Source organism: Ambystoma mexicanum, chromosome 1q (genome assembly GCF_040938575.1).
Source record: "Ambystoma mexicanum isolate Mex_15411 chromosome 1q, UKY_AmexF1_1, whole genome shotgun sequence".
Classification (NCBI taxonomy): domain Eukaryota; kingdom Metazoa; phylum Chordata; class Amphibia; order Caudata; family Ambystomatidae; genus Ambystoma; species Ambystoma mexicanum.
In genome coordinates, this window is record NC_090922.1 from 1,299,051,253 (window position 1) to 1,299,077,845 (window position 26,593).

General features: G+C 43.6%; 1 protein-coding gene across 3 annotated transcripts in view; it reads right to left on the reverse strand.

The window, feature by feature from the left end:
* The window catches only part of ACOT11 (acyl-CoA thioesterase 11), a 1,040,268-nt gene that overhangs the window by 724,388 nt on the left and 289,287 nt on the right, over positions 1-26,593 (reverse strand). The window contains exon 3 of one of the 3 annotated variants that reach the window (XM_069642126.1): positions 16,748-16,829. The exons of the other annotated variants lie outside the window; for them this stretch is intronic. The gene's annotated coding sequence lies outside the window, so the exon portion shown is untranslated. The remainder of the gene's footprint in view (positions 1-16,747; positions 16,830-26,593) is intronic. 3 annotated transcript variants of the gene reach the window in all.

Genomic DNA, 26,593 nt, shown 5'->3' on the forward strand with positions numbered 1-26,593 from the left:
ATGAATTGGAGAGGATTCTCCCAGAAACCCTGGCCTGGGTCCTTTACCTGGCCAGGAAACAGCAGATGCTTTCTGACCCACACCATGAGGGTGGTGTACTGCGGGAGGATCACATGGGGGAGAGCAGATCAGGAGGAATGGGAAGCCCCCTTCAACTTCCACCGAGACCCCAATCTTCTATTTTACAACAGGCCATTAGAAAAAGGAAAACTGATTTTTGCATTATGAACGCCAAGTCACATAATCCCCAAGGTACTGGGACGAAGAAGAGGGCTAAAGAGGAACAAAACTGCAAAGGGCAGCTTGTTAATGAAAATGACCCACACCTGAGTGAGACTGGGAGGCTTAAAAGGCCCCGTCAGGTGCAGGCCATCAAACAGCAGAAGGTGCAGAGTAGTAGTTGTGGGCGGAGGAGTTGTAAACTCTCTATGTTGCAGCAGGAGCAGAATCTGGAGGAAGAAGACAACACTGGGATCTCTGTCAAGTGGCGTACAGTTGCCGGTCTTGAGAGGAGACACCACCAGGAGCCTTAATTGCAGTGAGAAGTGAACGTTTGGATCACTTTCCCCAAAGCAAGGCTGTCTCCAGTGGCAGGTGAGCACCAGAAAGCCATTAGAGCCCAGAAAGCTCTGTGTGCAAGTGGCGCAGACTTCAGCCGAGTGAAAGCAGCAGGTTGGTGGACCGCAGGAAGCAGCTGAGACAGAAGACCTGGAAGCAGCAAAGGAAACGGATGCGCATGCCAGACCCGGTGAGTTCACTAAGCTATTGTGACACTGCAGTGCCCCATAAACAACCGTTTGTTCAGACCAGGTGCTTTAAAGCAGGGAACAACACACGTAGAAGGAAATACACGCAAAGAAGAAATTGTGAACACCAAACTGACAGAAAGCAGACCGATCAGTATTGTGTAAGCCAAACTGATTTTGAAATGCCCAAATGGAATAATAAGAGCTTGATTATCCAACCCAGGAGGTTTGATTACACGCATGTGGGTACATTTGAGAGCCATCCACAAGAAGGGGCAATAACTCGAGAACCCTATACAAACTGCCATTGCCCCAGCCCAAACAAAGTTATAACAAGACAAATTAAAATGAACATCCATTACCCAACCCAAGTCAAGAGGGAGAAAAAAGAATCCAAGTGTCTGTAAAACTTATTGCCCATGGTTTAAGTATAAAAGGAACTGGTTCAAACCCACATTGCCAAAGCCAAAAGAAGAGTCCGAGTGAAACAGAATTAATGTCAGTATTTGCTTTATTAAGGACTGGGGAAACAAGAGTGGCAAGAAGGTTACCCATCTGTTGAAGGAGGTTCAGAAAGAGTGGAGCATGACTTGCAGAGTGTGTGGATATCAAACGTGCATAATCAATAGCACCAATAAGAATTGTATTTTCCCTAAAGACAGTCCTAAACGTGGTGTTGTGAAGCAAGAGACATTACTAGGTTGTTGTAAGCCAATCCTTACCAAAGAAGTACTTGTAGATTGTGGGTTGATCTGGCCTAGCAGGAGAGTATACTAGGTCAGAGATTGCAGTAACACTTTATTCTGCTCTGGCAGGACAGTATACCAGAACAGAAACCACTGAAGTAGTAGGCCTGGCATGGGAGTAAATCAGGTGGAAGTTTATGAAACCTTGTGAAGTGGTGCTTACAAAACTCAGGTGGAAGTTGATGAAGCACTGTGAAGTGGTGCTTGCAAGTCGTTTAGAAGAAGGGGTAGCTTTACTGAAATGTTTTGGTGAAGTATTGCAGAATAATCCTGCCAAACTCAATGCTGAACTGAAAGTGTATAAACTGAAGAAGTGTTTAACCTTTTCTTTCAAGCAAAATACTTCGTTGCAATATAATCCAGAAAAGACATATTTTGTTAATCCTGATGAATTAAGGAGTTGTTCTTGGTTTCGATGAGGAAGGGAAAGAAACCTTGGTGAACAATTCAGAAGTTTTGGAAGTTTTGTTGCCAAGTTGGAATCAACCAGAACTGTATTCGAACCGTTTGACAAGACAGTATTTCCTTGTTCTCTTTTTGGAACAGTTGATCAAAATCCTGCTTGAATAAGGGGAAGGGGAAGGGGAATTTGCACAGATTAGGAGAGACATTTATCATACTGTGAAGTTCATCGTTATATTTGTTGCTGTTAAAATTGCTACATATATTATCTTGTTTAGTTATTGTATGTATAAGCGTGAGGGACAGAAATCTTTAGTTAGAGTGTTTCCTTTAGTTAGTTTTAGGCAGGGAAATCAACATCAGGGAAGTGATGGGGAGGAATTCATACAACCCGTTGAATTAATAAAATGTAATCTTTTGAAAAACCTTCACAAAGTTGTCTGCCTCACATTTCCGACCCCTCACTGTTAAAACATCTGGTGTGTGCCAGCAGTAAGGAAATGGCTTATGAAGAAGGTTCAGTTAGAGACATCAATTCATTTGACTACTGGACAATATTCTCTACGTAGCTAATAAAACTGAGAAGGCACTGCTGTGTTTGCAGTGGAAAATTTCAAATAACATTGGTTTATAAAACTGACCTGATATTTTTTACATTTCTTACAAGGTAAGAAAAAAGATAAAAGTGAACCAGAAAGGCACAGTAAATCACCCAGATGGGAAGTTCTGGTATTTTGGCAAATGGTCACAGGATCAATAGAGGACTCAAAGCCTAATTCAGAAAGATTTTTTATTACAATCAACAGAAATTAATGGGTTACAATATAAGGTAGTTTGCTTCAAAGAAACCCACCCAGGGGACCAGTCATGTTTCTCTACAGGACCATGGTTCTCAATCCTTCCCGCTCTACTTGGACTCCACCTGCCTCACAAAATACAGTCACTTGCATTGTTTGGGATTGAAGTACTCTAAACAGTTACCTTCAGGGTTGGACTGGGCCATCAAATTGTCTCGAGCACCAATGAAAAAGTGTCCCATAGTTGCAAATGGCTATTCATTCCTTTTGTCACACTGTTTGAATGGTACCAAAGAGGGAGTTGTTTGATAAAATGTGATGCAAATTGTGCATTTTAAAGAATTTGTACTCAGCAACACCGGTCAAAACTATTAGCCGCAGTGAAGTAACTAATCAAACTGGCCCACATTGGCTGAAAAAGTGGCCCTCTTTATCCAACAAAAGGTGCCCACACCAGCATTTTGTGTTTTTGGTTCGGCCATGGGCCTATTGCCCTATAGGCCAGTCCAAGTCTGGATTCCTTGTCTATTGAATTTGTCACCATATTGCAGTTCTGCTCAAGCACATGTGGTAAACCCAGCCCTGGTTCCTTGGGCCAGCTACATTGATGTCAAGTGTTAGCCTCCAAGATCTTTTGTCAAATTGCTCTGGGCCAAGAAGTTGCCAGGCTATCCCCTTCCTAGGCTGTCTCCCTGGGTATTGCTCCTTCGCCAAGCTAGATGTCTCTCCAAGAAATCAAATCCTTATGGAGCTCCCTCTCGTGTGGCCTCTCTTTAAGCACTTCCTCCTTATTACTTCCCCCTCCTCCTCAGATCATCACTTCCTCCTCGCTCCATCCTCCACTTTCCCTCAGAAATTCGACCATGCTCTGAACTACTCCTCCTTAACCTCTTCTGCTCCTCTGGTGTTAACATTCTTACTTTTTTCAGTCTCAACTTTCCACTTCATATCCTTTCCTCTCTGATCACCCACCGTTCCTCTCCACTTGTTCCAGTCTGCACCACTTGTTCCAATATGCACCATTTCCTCGCCCCTCTGCCACACACAGTCTTCACCCGACGCTCCTAAATCTTGACTCTGCTATCTTGGATTTGCATTTTTCGTCGTAGAGGATGTGACCACTTTGAATATTCTGGAGTTTCACTGTAGTGGTGGTGGGTAAGTGAGGGATTCTGGTTCTCAAATGCCAGAAGTCTAAGTTCATTAGAATATACATGATCAGAACCTGCTGCCATGAATTTAATGTAACCACTTTTCCATGGGTCATAGTTCCTCCATTTGAGAAACGTACATTTTTCGTCAGTATCAACAATAAGTGGTCTCTGACTGACACATGGGTCTTTCTTACCACTGATGGGCGTAGAACCTACAGGATATATATTAGTATTTCTAGCTATCAGAAAACCGATTCACCAGGAGTTAGGCTACCTCCCTGGTGATGCTCACTCTTCGCAGGGTAACAAATGTCCGGTACATGCCCCAGAGTTCACCAATTGTCCTGGGGTTAAAACGTTTTCTCATCCAATATTACTCTAGACTCAGTCGCCTTGACGTCTCAGCAAATTGTCAGTCTGGAACCAATTCTCCCGATTTGTCATGTTTCCAGTGTCTAGCCAGAGGTTAAGGTTCTGGGGGAACCTATACACCACAGTCTGGTGATGGATTGGAGAGCTTTGAGTACCACCCCAGAAGCTTGCATCATGGAGCAGGTGATGACTCAAAAGTCACCCCAACCTCATCACCCAGACTCTGATGTGTCACTTCATCAGAGAAGGCACTATTAGAGTGAAACAAAATATAAACAAAGAATTTTTGTTTTTCAGTAAAACACCAAGCTAAAAATTAAGAAAGAATAATTAACCAAAACTTAGTATAGCAATAATGGCTACGGCAACGGGATATACTGGATGGTAATGGCCACAGCAAAGCATGGACAGCGGCGCAGAGGGGATGCAGGGAAGATTGGCGTGGGCAGCAGTCAGTGTGGTGGCTGAGGCTGCTGGAGAAAACAGTGAAGCAGCCACCACCAGGAAATAGCTCAAATATTACACAAAAAAACGGACTTTAGGGCAGTGGGGAAAGAAATGTAGGTAGATATGCTGAGTGGCGCGTGTTTACAAAGCCTGGGGTAAGTGGCCATGGGAGGAGGGCAGTAGGGGCAGGATCTACAGAGCATAGTGGCATTCAAAGAATGAGGCTGTGGAGAGCCAACACAGTGCTGCACTTTTAAATAAAGTCCAGGTTCAGACAGTACCTGGTGGCCAAGGAGGAAATAAAACGGCAATGGCCCACCAGGCTTAGTTAAGGGCCTGATTAGAGCTAGTGCTATTACAGGGGGGCCGAGGCCATTATTGGCCATTGCAGCCCACCAGACCGGAGGATATTTCTATTAACATTCTGGGCTAAGATCCGAGGGTCAGTGAACCCTTTTTAGCCTTCAAATGTAAAATGCTACACCCAGCATGGATCCCAGGGCTTCATCTGAAGCCCATCTTCCATTTACATAGAGCGAGTGAGTGGGAGCAGGGAGGGGAGATAAAACAAGGGAGAAGTGGTGATGTAGTAAGCAGGCAGGACTGACTTATGACCATAGTTATTTTTTTTCTTTTCTATTTTTTGGCAGCAGGTTGTATGCAGAGGTTCACAATTACAGGCGTGGCAGACGCAAAGCGGCAAGTGAATGGGATCAGCCAGGTGCAGAAAGAAGTCAGCTTGCACTGATAGTTTCCATTTATTTTTTTATGATACTATCCGGTATAGCTCGTGTTTGAAGCAACATCAGCTTTTCAAGCAGTCTAGTCAAGGGTGCTAGTATTTAAAGCAATACAAATCATAACATGGATCAAAACAAGTATGTATATATATATAGCGGTAGCAGCCATATAGTTATGGTTAAGTTGCTAATTCCATAGGAAGAGCACTTTTTGGGTGGCTTATAACTTCGCTCTCCCTGGACGAATCGTCACCAAACTTTGCCCACTCAATTCTTTTTGCAAAGTTTACCGAGGTTTGGTGCAAGGGGGCAAAGTTATAGGGGGGATTCCAAAATTTTTTTTTTTTACCCATAGAGTGAATGGGGAAAAAAAACTTTGCTTGCGCCTAAATTTGGTGGAAATCCATCCAGTAGTTTTTTTTTTAAAAAAAAGACCAATAAGTAGGTCGCAAAAAATGTGTGATATCTATGTCTGCTCCACGGACACATTTCCCTGTTCGCTCCATGGACAAGTCACTGATTGGCTTAACTGCTTGCATCATGTCCGCGGACATGTAACGTGTTCGCTGATTGGCTGGGATGAAGTGTGAGGTGCGCCACAATGTTTTGATGTGCCCGCTATCTTGGATCCGCGGACAGCGCGGCGTCGGATGGGGGAAAAATACAATTTCGGGAAGTGTGTTGGTGTGTAGGAGTGCTTGGGGAGGGTGGGGGAGTAAGAGATGGGTCAAATGCTGTATTTGTTGAGGTGGCAGGTGCCCCTGATGTGTTCGCTATGTCCGCGGCCATCGCGGCTGTCTGGGGACATAATAAATGCACTACTAGCTATTTTACTTTAGTATGATGTTGGTTTTTGATTGTTAGTAGAGCATTGATTGTAATTAATATCCCCTATAAGCAGCCCACATACCATAGTCAAAATGTTTGATTCTATGGGTGTCTTATGCTGCAGTGGTTGTGGCCAGGACCTAGTATCTTGGGTGTATGGCCGCATTTGGATTGTGGTGTATGGTTAGATGTTTGCTTGAATGGTTGTGTTATGCAGCAGTATTTGTGAGTTGAATTATCATATACTTACTGTTTGACATTTGTGACTGGATATATTTTTTTCATGACATGGGTAACTGGAGCAGATATTCATTTTCAATCTCAGTGATAAAAGAAAAGATCATATGTTAGTGTAGGTAGTTCATAATGAGTTCACATTGCGTAATAGACATTTCTGCATTATTTTGACCCTCATATTTAGTACTTTAGAAGTACTATATTTCAAACTAGTGTACCGTGCAATTTGCCCAGTTTCTGTGTTTGTTTATTAAATCATTGGGTCTGTGGGAAGAAAATCCATGCTGGAGTGTCCTCATCTAGTTGGGCCTGGAGTTCTTCGTGTTGCTGTTCATTGTGCAACATTGTTTTGTACTGTGTAAAGTTTAGATCTGTTATAGTACTTTCATTTGCTTTGAAAGCATCTTTATAGGAGTCATAGATATCTAGTAACTTCTTCTTTTCTCCATGGTTTAAAAGGTTGATGCAGGGACATGTAATATAGTTCTTTATGTTGAGGAGTTTTTAATGACAATTTTATATGATTAATTAAGCTTCGTTTAAGTTTCACTAAACTGCTTTCACAATTTGTCACTCTGTATCTTCCTTTCTTTTCAACTGGTTTTATATTATAGTTGGATGTGAGGTTTTGGGCTATGTGGTATAGACGACCCATGGTACTCCTGTTTGGGTAGTATGTGTCTAGTAAATTGTTTTTCAAAATGTCTTGGCTGTTGGGATCATTTCTGGCTATTGTTTCTATGTCCTCATATGATTTGAGAACTCTTTTTCTAGATTTAGCAGGACCAAGACTTAGCCATACTATATTTTCAGATTTTCCATACAAACCAGTACCGGTTAAACGGTCTGCAGATTCATAGCAGCCACATTCTCTATGAGAGAGCATTTTTATGTCGAAGCTGTACAATTTCTGAGACAGTGTTTTGTCAGATAAGTCATCCCAGAGGTCTTGAAGCTCTGTTTTTTCTGCTTTGGTTAAGTCAGCTATAACATATCGTGCAACTGCAGTGGAATTGTCTGCAATGTACTGCACATCTATGTTTACATTCCATAAGAGGGCAATGATTGCATTGTAATCATTGATATATTTTGCTTCTTCTGTCCTTGTTATGTAATATGTGTTCTTAGGTGATTTACCTTTGACACTATGTCTAACTGAAGACAAAGTTGTTTACTTGACCTGTTGTAACTGGTCTAGGAAAACCAAAGCGGCATTTGGTGTAGTATTTCCCTTTGCTTTAATATTTAAAAAACAACAATATTTCCAACATTTGTGTCTTTGAAATTGTAAAATGTTTGCATGAATGTCACTATGTGTTGTTTGTGAAGGAATTTCACAAGTGACACACTTTTTGATAAACTGTAAAACAGTGGCATCACTGTCTTGAACAAATTTAGGAGCATCTTTAATCCATAAAAGCATGTGGATATGCGGTGCTCCTCTGGCTTGGTAATCTTTTCTCCAAAATAAGTGTTGCACTTCTCCGAGGGGAGGAACAGTTTTATTACAAATAAAGTGTAGCATAGCAATGAAGCGATGATGGAAATATCTTGAAACATTAACAGGATCCAGAGAGCAGAGTTCTCCAGGTGTTAGTATCTAAGTTTGTTTTGTTTTTGTTTGCTGTGCGTAGGAAATCATGTAAATCTTCCCATGCATATTCTGCACAACTTAATGTAACAAACCAAGTGGTTGGGCCAAGGTTTCTTATCATACAGCGTACAACTCCGTGACGTCGGAACCAGATTTCTTTTGTACCACACGTGTTTGCCAAAAGATTTGTAATGCTTGATTGTAGAACCTCATCTTTTTCTTGCACTTTTTGTAGTAATTGCATAGCTGACATATTTTGAAAATGGGTACCTGATTTTCAAAGTGTATGCAACTCCATAGCATAGAGTTGCTAGTTCACTTTCAAAGGGAAGGTAGAATATGTTTTCCACATTTTGTCTAAATCTGGTATCTTCAGAATACATTCGTAAAGAGCGGTATTCTGATGCTGATGTGTGGGTCTATCATCATACCTTCCTCCTTTTCCAGTAGGAAAGAGTAGAGGAAAGGCACGTGCTTCTATACTTTTTTCCCATATGCTGATTGGTGATCCTTTGGCTTGTTGCATTTGGTACGTTTCCAGTGCATCACCTATGGTGTCTTTAGAGTGTAATGGATGAATTGTATAATGGTCTAAAATATTGGATACTGTAGCAGGATCTAGATGTTGAAATTGACCAGTTTCTGGTGACCCTTGAATTATTTCAATGATTTCTCTCAAGTTTTCTTCAATATTAATTTCTTTGTAGTATTCATTGTTGTCTTTTAGATATTGTAAGGCTTGTCTAACTTTGTCATTCCACGAGTTGTTGCAAATTGTTTTGTCTTTTGTAGGTACACCATTTACTAAGACCAATACAGATTGATCTATTGGACGTTTGACTCTCAGAGTGTGTACATTTTCCTTCAGATCTAATGGTAAATAAACTACTTTGCCACGAATGCCTTTCACTAATTCAGAGAGAGGTAATTTTGCTATTTTTGGTTGAAGGCGTATTATTGCTTGAAATGGGTGTACTGTTTGAATTATGATGCTCTCATATAAATTGAGTTGTTGCAGGGGTTTTGGTAGTGGGAATAATTCCAAGTTATTTGTGATAGCACGAGAAGGAGTTTGGTTGTTGTCAAGTTTTGCAGTGCAGTAACTGCAAAATATTAAGGGGTCAGTAATTTCATATTTGTTTTCTACTATAAAGGTAGAGAGCTAATTCAAACCATTTGGAATCTTCATTGTCTACTATTTTGTATTTTTGTCTACAGTTTTTGTGCTACTTTTATAAAAGTTCTGCGGCAACACACACACACATGGTTTGGTATTTCAGCGGATGTACTTTTACATTTTAGTATTTCTTTTTTGTATGTGTGTAGTAGAAGGTTGCCATCTGTACAATTGTTGCTAGACTGTTGTAAAGCTATTGCATTTTGTAAGTGGCTTTCACTTCCAAAATATTTTCTCTGGATATGCTCCATTTCTTCGAGTAGTTCTTTGGCTGTACCATGTAGAAGATTGTTATTCAAATTGGCTAGTGCTAAAGCAGGACTTTTAGCATAGTACAGTTTAAGGACCAGATTTCTTATAGTTGAATGTGTTGATATCATTTTGATATGATGGAAGGTTCTTTTGCAAATAGGTCCTGAAATGCAGGCTAATGGATGTCCTTGTAGTCCTGTGTATTTGCGCACTGGACAGGTATCCATATTTTGTAGTAGTTTCATTTTGAATTTGTCTTTGCCTTTCAAATACTGAACGAGGAACTGGCGTAAAGGTTTGAAAGATTTTGTGGCAATGTTACACATTGACGTGCACAGCCATTTGTACACTGGTACAGTGGAATGGAGAGATGATACTGAGTTTTCTGGGGATATTTTTCTAAGCAGCATTTCTTGTTCCATTATGGTATTATTAAGTTGTTCATACCCTTGTCCACTGCTATGTATGGCAATTGAGTTTGTTTGCTTTTGTTTGTATGCTTCTTCATTAAAATATGGTTCTGTGCCCATGGTGTGACTTCATTGACCTAAACAGATATTTAAGAAGTTATTTTGTTGACATTCCGTTTATTGAGAAGTATTTTTTTGTAGCTTAGTAGTTAGTTTTGTTAGTGGTTTCATTCTGTTTAAAATTAAAATAAATAACTTTGGATTGCACTGTCTATGAGAGCTTCTAAGATTAATTTTCTACGGTAGGTTTAAAGGTTGTGCATGATTTCTCTCCTTTTTATAAGGTTCTGAAGAACTCTGTGGCAGAAAACTTTGTAAAATACTTTTTTTGGTATGGTTACTTGCCACTACATCAAGATTTATAGGTGCAGTGTTAGCAGTAGTGGTAGCTGAATTCTTGTTAAATCACTCTGTTTCGTTTTACATTTGGAAAGAGGAGGCAAAGTTACTGTACTGGAAGCTTGTTTTGTTTCGCTTAATGACTATTTGCTGTTTTGCTTGAACTTTTTGTACAAATTCTGCTAGAGATGAACCAGTTACTCTCTTACCTGGTAACGTTCTTTCGATGGGATGGTCCAACGACGTATTCCATATCTATGACAGTAATCACCACAGCTGTGCTGCTTCAGAAAATATTTCGGCGTCTGCGTCCTGCGTCGATGACGTCGATACGCCATCCTCGAGGGCCTCCGTCGAGCCGACGTCACCGGATGTTATAAGTAGGACACACGACGCCCATAGCCTCAGTTGTAGTTTTTTCCCAGAACGTGTGGCACCAATCTACTGCCAATATGACCACAGAAAGCCTTGCGGAAACGTAAGCTGCAATCGCATGAGAAATTCTGTAGCGGGGATGGCAGGGAGGGAGCGATATGGAATACGTCGTCGGACCATCCCATCGAAAGAACGTTACCAGGTAAGAGAGTAACTTGTTCTTCGAGGGGATTGGGGCCTCCGACGTATTTCATATTTACGACAGACTCCCAAAGCAGTACCAACGTAAGGAGTTGGGAAAATAATTTAGAATATACAAATTTAGAATGCCCAATCAAATTGCAGAGTAAAGGACCGCCTTGACAAAGGCCAGATCATGCCCATGGATAGAATCAAGGGAGTAGTGACGTACAAAAGTATGGACCGAAGCCCAAGTGGCTGCATCACAGATGTTACGAATAGGAACACCCCTGTGCAGGGCAGTAGAGGCAGCCATACCCCTAGTCGAATGGGCCCGTAAGCCTACAGGAGGATCCTTACCCGCCAGGCGGTAACATTCAGAAATTGCCAAGATAATCCATCTAGACAAAGTCTGCTTAGTCACAGCGTGTTCCAAACGCCTTCCAGCGTAACCAATAAAGAGCTGATCGTCCACTCTGACCCGGGACATGCATGAAATGTAGAAACTTAAAGCTCTCCTAGGATCTAACCTATGGAGCCTCTCCTCATCCTTACCAGGATGCGGAGGAGGATAAAGTGCCGGAAGAACAACCTTCTGGCTCAAATGAAATTCCGACACCACCTTCAGAAGAAAGGAAGGACGAACTCGAAGAACAACCCTGTCCTTATGAAACACAGTGAAGGGTGGCTTAACTGAAAGTGCCTGTAACTCACTCACTCTGCGAGCGAAAGTGACCGCAACTAAAAATACAGTTTTAAGGGTTAACAGTCTCAAAGGACAAGAATGCAAAGGCTCAAACGGAGCAACCATTAGAAACTTGAGAACAAGGTTCAAATCCCAATCTGCACCTGGAGGGAACACATAAGTGAGCCCTTTCAGAAACTGAGAACTTAACAGAATTTTAAAACAAGAACACTCCTTAGACGAGCGCTTAAATATGGACAGCGCCACCAGGTAACCTTTAATGGTACCCACTTGTAAGCCCCTGTGGGCTAAAGAAAGCAAAAAAAGACAGAACTACAGGAATGTCACATGAAAAAGGATCCACATTCTTAACCATGCACCAGTCGCAGAACTTTCTTCAATGGCAACAGTACAGGGACTTTGATGCTGGCCGTCTGGCCGAAAGCAACACCTCCATTACGTCTTCAGGGAGGTCCCAATTCTTATAACTTAACCTTTCAGAAGCCAAGCGTGAAGGTTGAGGGATCTGACCTCTGAATGGAGAAGCGAACCCCCCTCCCGTGAGAGCAGATCGTCTCGGTAGGGAAGACGACATGGAGGGCAGATGGACAAGTCGAGAAGGTCCGGGTACCACGTCCTCCTGGCCCATGCCAAAGCAATGAGGATCACCTGGGAACCGAACCTCTGTAACCTCTGCAGCACTTGCGGGATGACGGGGACTGGAGAAAACGCGTACAGCAGTGGGAATGACCACTCCAACACAAACGCATTTCCTAAGGCTCCTCTTGGAGGAAATTCCCGCGAGCAGAACCTTTCGCACTTGCGGTTGACACTGGAGGCGAAGAGATCCACTTGAGGGGTCCCCCAAAGGGCGAAGATCTCCAGGAGAATCTCCTGAGCCAACTCCCACTCGTGAGAGATCATGCTCTGCCTGGTCAGAGCATCCGCCGTCTCGTTTTCGTCTCACGCCAGATGAGCTGCCGAGATCGAAAGTTCCTGCTGGATGGCCCAGAACCAGAGCTGCATCGCCTCCCTGCACAGAGGAAGTGACCCTGCCCTCCCCTTTTTGTTGAGGTAGTGCATGGCTACTGTGTTGTCCGTCAGGATCAGGACATTCTTTCCTCGCACAGTCGGCAGAAAAGCCTTCAGGGCAAGCCTGACGGCCCTCAGCTCCAACAGATTGATATGGAGTCTGGACTCCGACAGAGACCAACGACCGCTGACTGTCAGCTCGTTGGCATGGGCTCCCCATCCCGTGATGGATGTGACCATCACGATCGTCACCTCCAGCCAGGGCAGCCAAAATGGAGCCCCCCTCATCAGATTGCCTTCGTCGACTCACCACAGAAGGTCCTGAGCGACCGAGGGAGGCACCTGAATGAGGTCCGACATCCTGCCGGAGGACTGTGACCATTGCATCTTGAGAGACCACTGCAAAGATCTCATCTGCAGTCAGGCCTCTGGCACCAGAAGAATGCAAGAAGCCATGAGGCCGAGCAGTCTCAAGAACTCGAAAGCCGGGAGACTCTGGGCATGCCGAAACTTGTGTACCATCTGCTGAATGTGAAGAGCCCTCACCTGGGGCAGAAAACACTGCCCCGGGACGTGCCGAGCACTGCCCCGATATACCGGACCTGCTGAGTTGGCGTCAAGTGAGACTTCTTTAAGTTGAGGGAGAAGCCTAGCTTGTGCAGGGAGTAGCAGGTGACGTACAGATAATCCAGGACTTGCTTGGGAGAGCGCGCCCTGATCAACCAATCGTCCAGGTAGGGGTAGACATGAATCCCCCCCTTTCCTGAGATGCACTGCCACAACCACCATGAGCTTGGTGAAGACCCTCGGGCGGAGGTCAATCCGAATGGCAGGACCCGAAACTGAAAGTGCGAGTCGCCAACCGCAAACCTTAGGTACTTCTTGTGCTTTGGATGGATTGGCACATGAAAATAAGCGTCCTTGAGGTCGAGAGAAGCCCTGAAGTTGAAGGGCATGAAGGACTTGAGAAAGAGTAACCATCTTGAACTTGTCCTTCCTGAGGAGCTTGTTCAAACCGCACAAGTCCATGATGGGTCTCAATCCTCCGTCTTTCTTCGAAATCAAAAAATAAGGGGAATACCATCCCTTTTTCCTCTCCGCTACAGGCACCAGTTCTATAGCGCCTTTCTCCAGCAGGGATTGAATTTCCTGCGCAAGGAGCGGATCCGGACTCTTCAAAGAGAGGTTCCCTGGTGGATTGTCGTGAGGCCTCTGCCGGAAAGGAAGACAGTAGCCGTGGGCTATGATCTCCAGAACCCACACATCTGAATCAAAGGCACGTCATTCTACAAGATGCTGCGCCAACCTTCCCCCAACCGGAAAAGCATGGGCCTCGTGACTGAGCTGAAGCGGCTTGGCAGTGCCTGAGGGCAAAGAGGCAACTGCTCACGTGGCCTTGGCACCTAGAGTACCTTGTTTTCCACCTCTGGCACTCCTACGGTTGCCCCTTTGACTAGCAGCTCCTCTCGATTTACTAAAGGACGAGTAATATCGAAAGGAACCTCCCCTCCATTGTTGTCCCCTAAGACAAAAAGGCAGAGGTTGGCGGACTGCAGCGCCCAACGACTTTGCTGCAGCTTTGGAGGTCTGCAACCTCTCAAGACTCTCGTCAGCCTTGCTGCCAAAAAGATGTTAACCATCAAAAGGGCATGTTGAGGAGGCGGGCCTGCACATCAGGAGCAAAACCCGACTTCCGCAACCACGCAAACCTGCGCATTACGGTGCTCGCCGCCATGGAACGGCTGATGCAATCAACCATGTCCAGACCTGACTGACGGATTCAAACATGGCATCCTTGACATCCTGCACGATAGCAAGGAAACCATCCCGTTCCTCCCCTTTGTGAATATGATCAGCCGCTAGGGAAATACAGTTCCACAGAGTGTGCGTGAAACGAGACAAGGCACAAATGGAGTTGGCAGCCTGAAGCGCCATACTCCCAGAAGAAAATACCTTCTTCGTCCAGCCATCAAAACGTTTGTCGTCCCTATCAGGAGGGATGGTAGGGTACGACGCCTGCTTTGCGGGGGCCGTAGCCGCCTGCACCACCAAACTCTCCGGAGTAGGGTGCGTTGTCAAGTAGCAGGGGTCCCACTGGCTGGGCGATATTTCTTTGGCAAGGATTTGCTCACTGCCGGGTGACTCTCCAGAGAAGTCCAAGCCGCAGCCACCCTTCTCTGCAAGGCCATATGGAATGACAGCACCGGGTCAGCTGGAAGACCTTGGTCCAAGATATCAGTCAGGTCATCCTGCAGAAAATCCCCAGGGGGGGCAGACCAACCCAGGTATTCAGTGACCCTCGACATGAGGCGCCAATATGAAGATTCGGCATGCGTGCCAGGCTCCGGCCTACTAAACTCTAACCTCCGGAGAGGTGTCTAGACCACTGGCGTTGTGCAGCGACTGACGCAGGTCCTCAAGTTGACTGTGACCAGAAACAATGTCATCAGGAACCAATGCAGGAACCTCACCTTCCTCAGACCCCTCATCCACCTCAGAAATATAATCTAGAGGCTGTAAAGAGGGTACAGAAAAAGGTACAAAGACATGTTTAGCCTTAGCCATCGCCTTTCTTGGGGGTGCCACCGAGCCACGGGGTACCTCCGACAAGGCTGCCTGAAAAGGCATCGACGGAATGGGCATCGACGTCGAGCGCGGCACCGACAGCTTCGACGGCGTCGACACAGTCCTTGAGGGCAGAGCCCCGACCGTGTCTCGACAGTCTAGGCGTCGATGGCGTTGACGACTTCTGTAGAGGCGGGGCCTCGAGAGAGTCCGTCGACGACCTTGGCGCCAACGGCATCGATGTCTTCTTTGAAGACTTCACAGAGTATCGCTGTCTCAATGGCGTCGAGGACCGGGACCTGGAACGGGCATGCCTAGAGCGACCATCCTTGTCCGACCGGGACCTCGAAGGTGCCCGGTCATCGCAATGACTGCTCGAGCCCGAAGGTGGATGAGCGGTGTCTCTAGCGCAGCGACTGGCGTCCTCAGACGGCGCGGCCGGACCAGAGCCCTGCGATTGAAAAATCACCAACATCTCCTTTCGGTACGAATCCCATTCCACCGGAGTGGAATGCTTGTTGGGACAAGCTACCCGCCTACAAGCGGAGTCCTCGGAAGAGGACGGGGAGGGCGACCTGTGACGGCGCTTCCTGGAGTGCCTCAAAGAGGCAGAGGAATGGCTGGACAGACTCCCAGACCAAGAACCCCCAGACTAACAACGACGATGCGGAGAGTCGCACCTCGAATTGTCTGTCGAAAGACCAGTGGAACGCGACTTCCGGGGCTTGACCACCTTACCGACCGACAGCTTCTTCTTACGCTCCCGCAAGGCCTTTGAAGTGAGCGACTGGCAGTCGACAGTCGTCCGTATCATGGTCCTCCCCGAGGCACCAGAGGAAAGCGTCGTGCGTATCCGTCAGGGACATCTTGGACCCCCACACCCGACACTTCTTAAATCCGGACCACGGGGTGGAAGAAGCCGAAGACATATTCGTTATAACAATGAAGAAACAGGTTCAAAGAACCGAAACAACAGGATTCAGTAGAATCGAGGCGCGCCGAGATCTCCGAAGCGAACACGTTCATGGAAAAAACGGAACTGAGGCTACGGGCGTCGTGCGTCCTACTTCTAACATCCGGTGACGTCGGCTCGATGGAGGCCCTCGAGTACAGCATATCGACGTCATCGACACAGGACGCAGAAAGATTTTCCGAAGCAGCACAGCTGTGGTGATTACTGTCATAGATATGGAATACGTCGGAGGACCCAATCCCCTCGAAGCATGCTTATGGACACTTATTTTCATTTGCTCTACTTCGGCATTGCTTTCTACTGAGTTGCTTTTTGGTAGGCATTCTTTGGGCTCCGTTGGAGAAAAAACAAAAGTGTGGGTTGGGGTGTTGTGCAATGTATGTGTGCATGAGTGTCTGAGTATGATGGTAAGGATGTATGTGGAGGTGTGTGATTGTGCAATGGCCAGCTACAACAAGTTGGGAAGGCAATTCTTGTATTTGTGTGTTACTATGACAATACAAAGTAAGCTAGTGGTGAGGGGAAGCACTTATACTAAATCTAATGGTATAGAATTAAAACAGTTGCTTGTTCTGCAATGCTAACATTCTAGTGTGTTTGAGTAACAGTTAGAACATTATGTAGTATTGTACTTACTTTTTTGTATGGAAAGAGTAGGTTTCTTCCGAGATGATGTTCGTACTTCAGATGCTGCTGCTTTTCAGGAGAGTGGTTTTCACTGCAATTGTAAAAGAAAGAAGTTAGTAAATTTGTTTGTTTATAGCACGGTTGTTAATTTAGACATTTATTTTTATGTTTTTGTAGTATAGTGTTTTTTGATAACTGAACACAGCAAAGGAAACTGCATGTACACACTATGTGCAGCCTGTATATTTTACTTAGAATCGGTTAGTTGAACATGCTGTACAAATTAGTATAATACTAAGCATATGAAGCGCCCATGGCTTCTTAAGGCTGTGTTATTGGATGTTAGGAGATAGAATAAATAATCATACTTATTTTGCTATTTTTATAGGTCAAATGGCAGAAACTGTATAGAAACACATGGAATGTATGCATTTGTGAAGGTGTGGGTACTAAAGCAGAAAGATTTGATGTAGAGGCAGTAGTGTTTCAGCTGGGAGCCTTTCCAATGATGGTGTCTGTCTGTGTGAGTGTATAAAGATGCATGAACTCATTCTGGCTGCGTGTAATTTTATAATACACTGCACAGTGTTTTTCTACAATATACTGTTATTTCTCCCATCTTTTAATATGAAATTACACTTTTTTAGATAGCGGAGTGTGTAAAAAAATAATTGGAGAGCAGACAGGTTTGCAAGTGACAGTTGATTATAGCAGATGGGAAAAATGACAATAAGTACATTTTGTAGGTTATACTGGTTAAGTAGCAGTTACCCTGTTTATATGCATTTATACAAGAGCTGTACATGTACTGTGCAGACAATATGCATACCTGTAGTTTGTATGCATGCATGTGGATATGCATGAAGCTGCAAGAAGAAATCTTGGAGACGTGTTCAGTAGTTTTTGTAGTAGGTGCTTTCTAATGACATGAGACTTGCACTCAGTGATCAACAGTACATCTGAAGTGCTGAACTATGATGATGAAGTTAGATGTAGAGTTCTTGGATGGGATTGGTGGATGGTTGTGTGACTGCTTAGCTGTAGTTAATGAGGGAATGGTGCAGAGAGTAAAATGGAAAGGGTAGAAGGGCTGCCCAAGAGTTACGCGCTCCGTGGACATCGCGACTGTCTGAGGACAGAACATGCCACATACGGGACTTCTGAAGATATTTGGCATGTATTAGCCAATCAGGTGTTGAGGTTGTGGATTTGTGTTGAAAGAGGCTTATAGTGAAGAGGGCAGGAGTGGAGAAAGTCAGGGTGTTGGTGGTTGGAGATATGTTTGTGCATTCATGTTAAAGGAGTGGAGGTGGCGTGGAGCACTGTGCCCGATTTCAATGTGCAGGGAATTGTACAAGTTTGTGAAGATATGGGCAGGGTGAATAGTCCCTATATGGTAGTTTTGCACTGTGGTGCTTTGCATTTGGGCTATGTCAGTGCCCCGACTTTGTTGGCAGATTAGGAACACTTCGTTCAAGCAGTAATGAAAGTTCTTCCAAATGCCAAAATTATTTTTTCTGGTTTAGTACCTAGGGCAATATGGGCCAATAGATCTGTTTTTTGTCCTCAGCAAGACATTGCTAGGTGTGCAATCAACCGAGGCATGTTTGCTTCCATGCTTAGAGCCTGTATGTTCTTTTGTAATAATGAGAACATTGATTCTGGTAATGTTGTTTATTTTAAAGAAGATGGCATTTCTTTATCTTTTAGGGGAAATGCCATGCTGTTTTGGAACATAAGGGTTGCATTGGAGAAGCTAATGTGAAGATTTTAGGAGTAAAATAAAAAATAAAAAAATACAAAAAATACAAAATAAAAAAGGGGTCTCAAGCATCTGAAAAAAGAAAAAAAATAAGCCAACCTCACCTCAAAGGGGAAATGAGGCGCACTATTTAAATTTACATTCACCACGCTCAGATTTTTTGATTTTGTCCGCGTATTACACGGATTTTGCGGTTGAGAGGCATGCAAATGAGACAGAGAAGCAAGGGATTGGTCAATAAAGTTTACTTGGTGTGTTGTGTAAGGAGAGAGTTTGTCAGAAAGTGTTTTTCCTGAGAGAAGAACAGATAGCTATGGCTGTGTTTCAGAAAACAGATTATCTGGATGTTGGGAGACTCATGGATACATTGGTTGGAGGTGCATGCAGAACGCTGTGGAGTGGCTGAACATCTTGGATTCCCTTATGTGGAAGTGCACTGGCATGGAGTGCGTGGAATTAAGTGGCTGGATTTGGTACCTCTTTGTGCTACTTTGGTGACACAGTGTCATCCAGACATTATTAATCATTGTGGAGGGAACAGTTTAGACATGTGTCTGGAATTTCTTTGCAATTTGCAATGAAAGAAGGATTTGGGAAGGTCATGGACAGGTTTCCGAATTCCCAAGTAATTGTTTCCCGTATTGCGCATAGACAAATGTGGCTGCGTTCTTCATTTGGTCCACAAATGGAGAAAGTGAGGTGCAATGTCAATAAGGCTGTTTGTGCCTTTTTAAGAGATGTTGGCATGTCCTCTTTTCACAATGAAAATATTATGTTTCGTAGCACATACATTTTTCGCAGAGATGGAGTACATCTTACTTATGCTGGCAATCAGATTTTTCTGCGAAATATACAAAAAGCATTGCAACCTTTTTTGGAATTACATTAATACATTTTGCAGTAGGTGTTAATCATTTGAAGTTTTTGAAACACAGAAAAAACACCACCAAAAGGCTCTTTTCAGAGCCACCACTTCCTTTCAGAGAAAAGTGCCATAGTTCTAATAGGGCAACACCTCAAAAATGTTAGATGTCCGTGGACTTCTAAAAGAAAATGCACAGAGCCCTGGACTATTTATTTGTCACTTCTAGTTTTAAACTGTGAAAGGTGGCTCTGAAGAGAGACTTTTTTTGTTTAGTTTTTGTTGTTTTATATTTTTGTTTGTTTTTTAAACACGACACACAAGGAAAGGATGGGAAAGGAGGGTAAGGAAGGGACACCAACCACGGGGATAAGAAAGGGCAGGTGGAGAGAGGAAGATGTAGGGTGGGCCTTATTCAGGTAGTGGGCAGTTCTTCTCATGCTCCTTGACCCCAGTCTTGAAAGCACTCCAAAGATTCTCCCCCCTGCAGAGTACTGCATCGCAGTACATGCACAATATTGTGACCCTCGAAAGAGAAGGGTCAACAGCATCATGAATGGCCTGGGAGGCAGCTGGAGAGATGCGCTGTCCCACAGGCGTGTCTCTTGTGGTGGCAGGGGCGGAAACGGAGGATGCTGCAGGGGAACTCCACCTACTACATTTATCGCAAGGTACAACCTTACGAATAGCCCCACCGTGGAATTACTTCAGGTGCAGCTTCAACGATGTCGTACCAAAGCTATACGAACCAGGCCTTCCACGACTCGGCACCATGTGGCACTGATTGCAGATCACCTTATTTGTATGAGCTTTTGGCACTCCATCAAGAGTGGTAAAAGACCTCCACACTAAAGACTTACAGTGAGTGCTGGTAGTAGGGACTTCCAATACCTCATCCTCTTCATCCTCTTCATCTGTCTCCTCTGCATCCTCACGCCTGTTCCCCTCTGCAGGTCCTTGGGGAGATGGTGGGGGTGGTGATGAAGCCGAACCAGCCATGGTTGCCCTCTGGAGAATAGCAGGCAGAAGTCAGCAGCAATGCAGTGAATGCAGGTCAGAAGCCATGCTCTGCAGGTAGCCAGAAGCACAATGAGAAGCAATTCTATGGTGTGGCCTTTTAGAGGGGTGCTGGTGTGCGCTTCATGGACAGCCGCGTTTGTCCACGGACAGATCGAACACCAAAAAATGTCTCAAAAAGTATGTAGATCCCCAGGGACATTGTCTGGGACGTGTGCAATGGTGAACCTTTACTTTACAAATATCTTGGATTGTCCTCTTAAAATGTTCGGGGACCCGGACAGTGTCCGCAAATAAGGACACATGCTCAGCATGGGTGCGGTCACATGACAACAACGCGGACACGTTCGCGAATGGGACGGCTGTCCGTAGGACACCAAATGCGCATGATCAGTTGTGCGCATGCTTGTAGGTGTTCTACGGATAGTGTTCTAGTTCCCGAACTAATTAAAAGTGCAACACATGTATGGTGGATGGTTACGGACGGGCGCAATATTCGCAGGACATCCCGGACATCTACTGTGTTCTAAGAACAGTTCCATTTTGACTGCGGACAGTACGAACAGGTATAGGGTCCTTATGACACCTCCATTTTGGTTAATTGTGGACATCCCTGATATCGAGTGTGTTTTAAGAACAGTTCCATTTTGATCGTGGACAGTACGGACAGGTATAGTGTCCTTAGGACACCTCCATTTTGGTTAATTACGGACATTCCGGACACCCGTGCTGCCTGCGGACATCCCAACTGCCTTTTAAAAAAAAATAAGACACAGAGGAATAAAGTAACAACACATAATATTTTATTATTGTATACAAATACAAAATGTATGAAAGAGGAGGAAGCAGAAACAAACAAATACAGGGGAATTAGGGGTTTGGAGATGGATGGTAGGGGATGAAGGGATGGAAGTCTCATCAGAACGTTTTTCTTGGTGGGGAGAGTTTGGGGATAGTTGACTGACAGAGGGGGAAAAGGTACATGTGGGATAGTGATATTTAATGTTTTCTTTTATGTGGTCCCTCCACAAAATGTTTTAAAAAGATTGACATTTTTCATTAGCATATCCATTTTTTGTTCCATTCGCTGCAGAGCATTTTCTAATGTCTCTTGGTATATTTTTTCACTGTTTGTATGGACTGTTAAAAATAAAATGTGTTAAGTACACATAAAGTAATGGTTATTAATTGGCTTATATAGAGAAGTGTTGTGTCTACCATTAGTATCACTGTCTTCACTCATTTAATCCCATGGGAAATGTTCTTCCAGCCATTCCAAAATACTGGACATTTCTGTGTAAAAACAAATATATTACTTTTAGTGTACCTAATACAGAAAGTATACAAATATATAAGAAAAATGAAGTTTACTTACTAGTTTTTGGTAAGTTTTGTTGTTACTGTTGTGTAGGTCTGCTGTTGCTTTTTGCTGTGCAGTTTGTGAGGTAAATATGTTGGAGGCATATATATTTTGTTTTGGTATATTCCATTCTGGTGCATATGCTATTTAAATGGATGGTTGATGTCTTACATACATAGTTTCCACTTCTTATTTATTATTACATATAATGTGCTTATGTGCTGCTTTTTAAATTTGTTCAGTGTTTCTATTGCATGATACAACAATGTAAGATACCCCCTGAGTTTTTGGATAGTGTTGATGTTGACCGCGTCCGTCCGCAGAAATAAAGAGAGTCCGCGGACATCATAATCACTAGCTGGGGGTTCAGTATGTTCTATGTTACATGTATTTAAACTAAGGGAATCCTAGTAAACACCTATCAAATTCACACTATGTATATCTATATTCAGTAAAAAAAAACTTTGTTAAAGGGACGTTATGGTTCCAAGTAAAATTGAAAAAACACTGAAATTCACCAGTTATGGTATGCCAAGCAACCATAACTCACACCACCGCTGTGCACTGCTAAGACTAACACCCAGGACATCAAAGATGACATCACAATCGTGAAGTGCGGATACAGACACATGCCGCGCGTGAGCGCATGGACACATGGCACTGTCCACAAGATCAGCGATGACGTCAGACATTCGCAGATTTCGGACACAAACACGGTGGAAAAAGTTGAAAAAAATGTACAGAAGTGTTACAAATTATGCTAGATGTTGGGAAATGGCAGAGTTTTAAGGTGAGACTTTGTAATTTGGACACAAATGTTGCTATATTGGGGTAAGTATGATATTAGTAAGTTGTAGGAAAATAGCATGCACACGTCAAAACCCATGAAATTCACAGAAGAGACGTTATGGTTACAAGTAAAACTGAAAAACCTCAGAAATGTGCTGGTTATGGTGAGCTAAGCAATCATAACTCGCGCCACCACCGTGCACTGCTAAGACTAACATCCAGGACATCGAAGATGACATTGCAAATGTCATTGATGACACTGATGACATCACATGTGAAATTAATTTTGATGAAAGGTCCTTACAACGGGTTGTGTTTATAATGTTGGTAACAAGATGTCAGGGGTGATCGGGAGGCCTATCATGAACCACTTAATCTATTAAAGAATGTACTCATCTAAACAAAATTTTATTGGATTGTTGTTAATACATGAACCTAATTATACATAAACATAGGCAATGGCTGCAGCATTCACCATAGAAGTACAATATTTATAATCTTGTAATTTTGGATAGTACAATAATGAATGTTACCTTATCAGAGTTTTGAGTGATGTTAAACATGTAATAACTAGCCAACAATTCAAGACTTCTACACACTTGTTCTAGTACAAACAATACAAATGAAGACCCGCAATGCATACAAATCAGAGGCACATACAGGGAAGCTAAAGTAAGGAAAACAAACAGCATCATCAGAAAATGTTAATATTATGAATTGTGTGTTTGAGGCCTGCTTATTTCTCCATGTATGCGCACCATGAGCTGGGACCAAACCCTAAGAAAAGTACCTTCAGAACATATGACAAGGTTAACGTCTAACTATATAGCACCTGTTGAATTTTAATATTCTGACTGTCAGTGAACAAAACCACAAGGCCTACATATGTCAGTGAACAAACAAAAACAAGGTGTCCAGATATGGGATGTCATCAATGACATTGTGACATCATCTTTGATGTCCTGGGTGTTAGTGCACAGTGGTGGAGTGAGTTATGGTTGCTTAGCTTACCATAACTTGGGAATTTGAGGTTTTTTTGGGTTTACTGCTTTTGAAACTGATTCAGCCTACTGTTTTCCACCCTACTCTTATCTTCTTTTTCTTCTCTTGGCCTATCTAAGTGAGTGGAGTGGATCTACTCTGTCTCCTGGGCATGGAATTCCCGCCTGCCCCACCCTACCTTTCCCCTACAATTTGGTCTTCCTGAACATTGCGTTCTTGGCTCTCATTACGCTCTCTATGCTATCCCTCTTTCCGTCTTATTTCGTCTCAAACTCGCCTGCCTTTTCCATGCTGATAGCTTGCACATCTTTCTTTTTCCTTCTCGGATCAAATCAATTCTACCTTTTCCAGCTGCCTTCTTGCAGTCCAGGCCTGAATGAAGTCTCATTTCCTTCATTTGAATGCTCCTGATACAGAAGTTCTTTAGTTATCTGCTTCACTTACCAATCTTACTCTTTCCCCCTGCCATCTCCTCCAACCCCTTGCCCACCCCTCTATTGCACTCTCTGCTTGGATTCTTGGTGTCCTGGTGTATTCGATTCTCTTTTTCTTCTCACCTTTCAAATACTGCGCTTACCAGACACTTATCTCTACAAATAGCCTGTCCCTTTCTCTCCATTCCTGCAACTAAGCTTCTCCTCTCTTCCTTCATTTTCTCACGGCTTCATTACTGTTCTGGCCTCATATGTGGACTCCAATCTATCCGCTCTCGCTTCCCTCCATTTACAATTTGGCCAGACAGCTTTTCTTTAATCTTTCTCTCTGCACTTCTGTTCTTTTTAACTCCTTGCTTTCTTTTGACTGTAGTCTTTTTTACTTCCTCTTATGGTCCTTCACCACCCACCTGTCCTAGTCACTGCCAATCTAAATTTCTTTTCACTGTCCCTCAACCTTCCTGTGCCCAATCTCACTTTCGTTCTTTCTCACTTTGCGCCTCTAAACATGGACATGCCCTTCCTCTTGACATTTGCTCCTCTCCTTCCCTAACTGTTTCTCACTCTTGTGAAATCCTTTTTTCTTTCTCATTCCTAATTAAAGGTTTTTCTGCCCTTTTTGCCTGCATGTTCTTTTTTGCTTTGCTGAACACTATGTTAATCTGAATAAAATAAATACAGAGCCAACATGCACAGTTTTACTGACTTTTGGCTATAGACCCATCTCCGGTAGTCTTCCAATAGCTCAATGATTCCTAAGAGTTGTTGACATGTCAACATTAATAGCAGCACCTAAGTAACCACAGTGAGTATGGATTGTTTACTTCCTGAATCATTCAAGATACCAGAGCACATCAAGCAACAACTAGGGCTAGCCATAAGAGTCTGAAGTGGGAGTATTTCACTTTAAATATAATTTGGATGTAAAGTGATTATTTAAGGGAGTAAACAAGGTTACTCCCATTTCCAAGGGAAGTAAATACATATTATGCTTCTTTGCATCTACTAATGTATACAATTTCATGCAAAAATTAAAGCATCTTTTAAAGTTAATCTTCAGATCAGGCTGTTATCATATTATTGATCCTTCCTGTGGCACTGTTCTGCTGCTACCACTGATCTGAACAGCTCCATGGAATTGTGGAGGTAGAATGGAGGGCCATGCTCCTCTCCGGTTTTTCCCTATTTGTTTTGTTGGGAGTATTTTTATTCACTGCGTTTATTTTGCTGGGAGTTTGCATCTTTTTGGAGTGAAATTGGATTGTATGGCATAGATTAGCGGGATCGGGAGCAAACATAGTTCCCGTATTGGTTTTTTATCTTTCAAGTTCCAACTCTGCAGCTGTTGACAAGCTGGTCCTGAAGAAGGGACGGCAGGCTGTGCATTAAACGTGACAACAGCATGTTGAAACACCTGAAACTTTCAAGCTGGAACTTGCTTGTAGATAATTAGCCTGAATAGCAAGCGCACATTTTAAGAAGTTGAGAAATACTGTACCAAGTAAATTATACAATTAACAAGTAAAAAAAACAGAAGACCAAGCGCATTAGTCTTCCAATGATCAGAAGCATAGGTTTATTTGTTGCTGCCTTTCAATGACTGGGAATATTCCTTTATTCAGTAAATCCGGGCTCCACTGTTCACAATCCTTAAGAGGCAAAGACACCATTTATTTGTAATGCTGATGCAGCGATTTTCGTGGTTTGTTTGCATTAAGGGCTGGACTCTTCATTGTCGGATGGGGGGTGTGGCGAGGGAATGAGGCAGTTAAAGGTTCAAAGGCCGATTTGGGACAATGATTAATATGCAAATCGTGTGCCAGTCGGCAAGCAAGACAATATAAAATGGATATCTTCCATCAAAAATGTCACCAACAAGAACATATGTAAAATTACGTAACAAAAGCGAAAACCGTAGAGGATAGGTGCCATGTGGGGGTTGAACAAGCTGCTACCTGATCCTGAGGGCAGCTTTATGAGGAAGGATCACATGGGAGAAGTCAACTACCAGGAAGCTGTCATGACTACATTGGACGAGATGCAGTATCTCCCTCTTTCCCACGAGGAAGAACTTCTAATACCCCAGACAGACAGAAGTGCCGTGGAGATGCTGGGATCCGCAAGAGTTCCTGGGCTCTTGGCAGCCCAAAGAGGCAGTGTTCTGCATTCCAGGACCTGAAGGGAAGCAGACGTGTGACTGCAGAACCACGAAGGAAGCAGAAGGACATCTGCACACTCAAGTGTGAAAAGCGGGTGAAAGAATCAGGCTGCAGAAGCATGGACAGTAGATGCTGAAGAGAGCCAGCGAGTCTACCCAAAGCCAGTGGGGACACTGGGGCATACTTGTGACCACGCCAACACAATTTGAATGCAGCACCATTGTTAAAACTACAAGAAGACTGTTTGAATGCAGAAAAGGCAAAGTACAATCCCCAATGAGCTATGGGTGCATGAATTGCAAGTGTGGGGCATCACTTGAAAAAACCTTACCACAAACATACACCAAGCCAACAGTATTGGTGATACAGAGAAACTGTGAAATAAATAAGAATCCTGGCAAGGCAAGCCATCAGGCATTTAAAACGCATGAGAAGCCTTGGCAAGGGAAAGAAACCACGCCATTGAATTG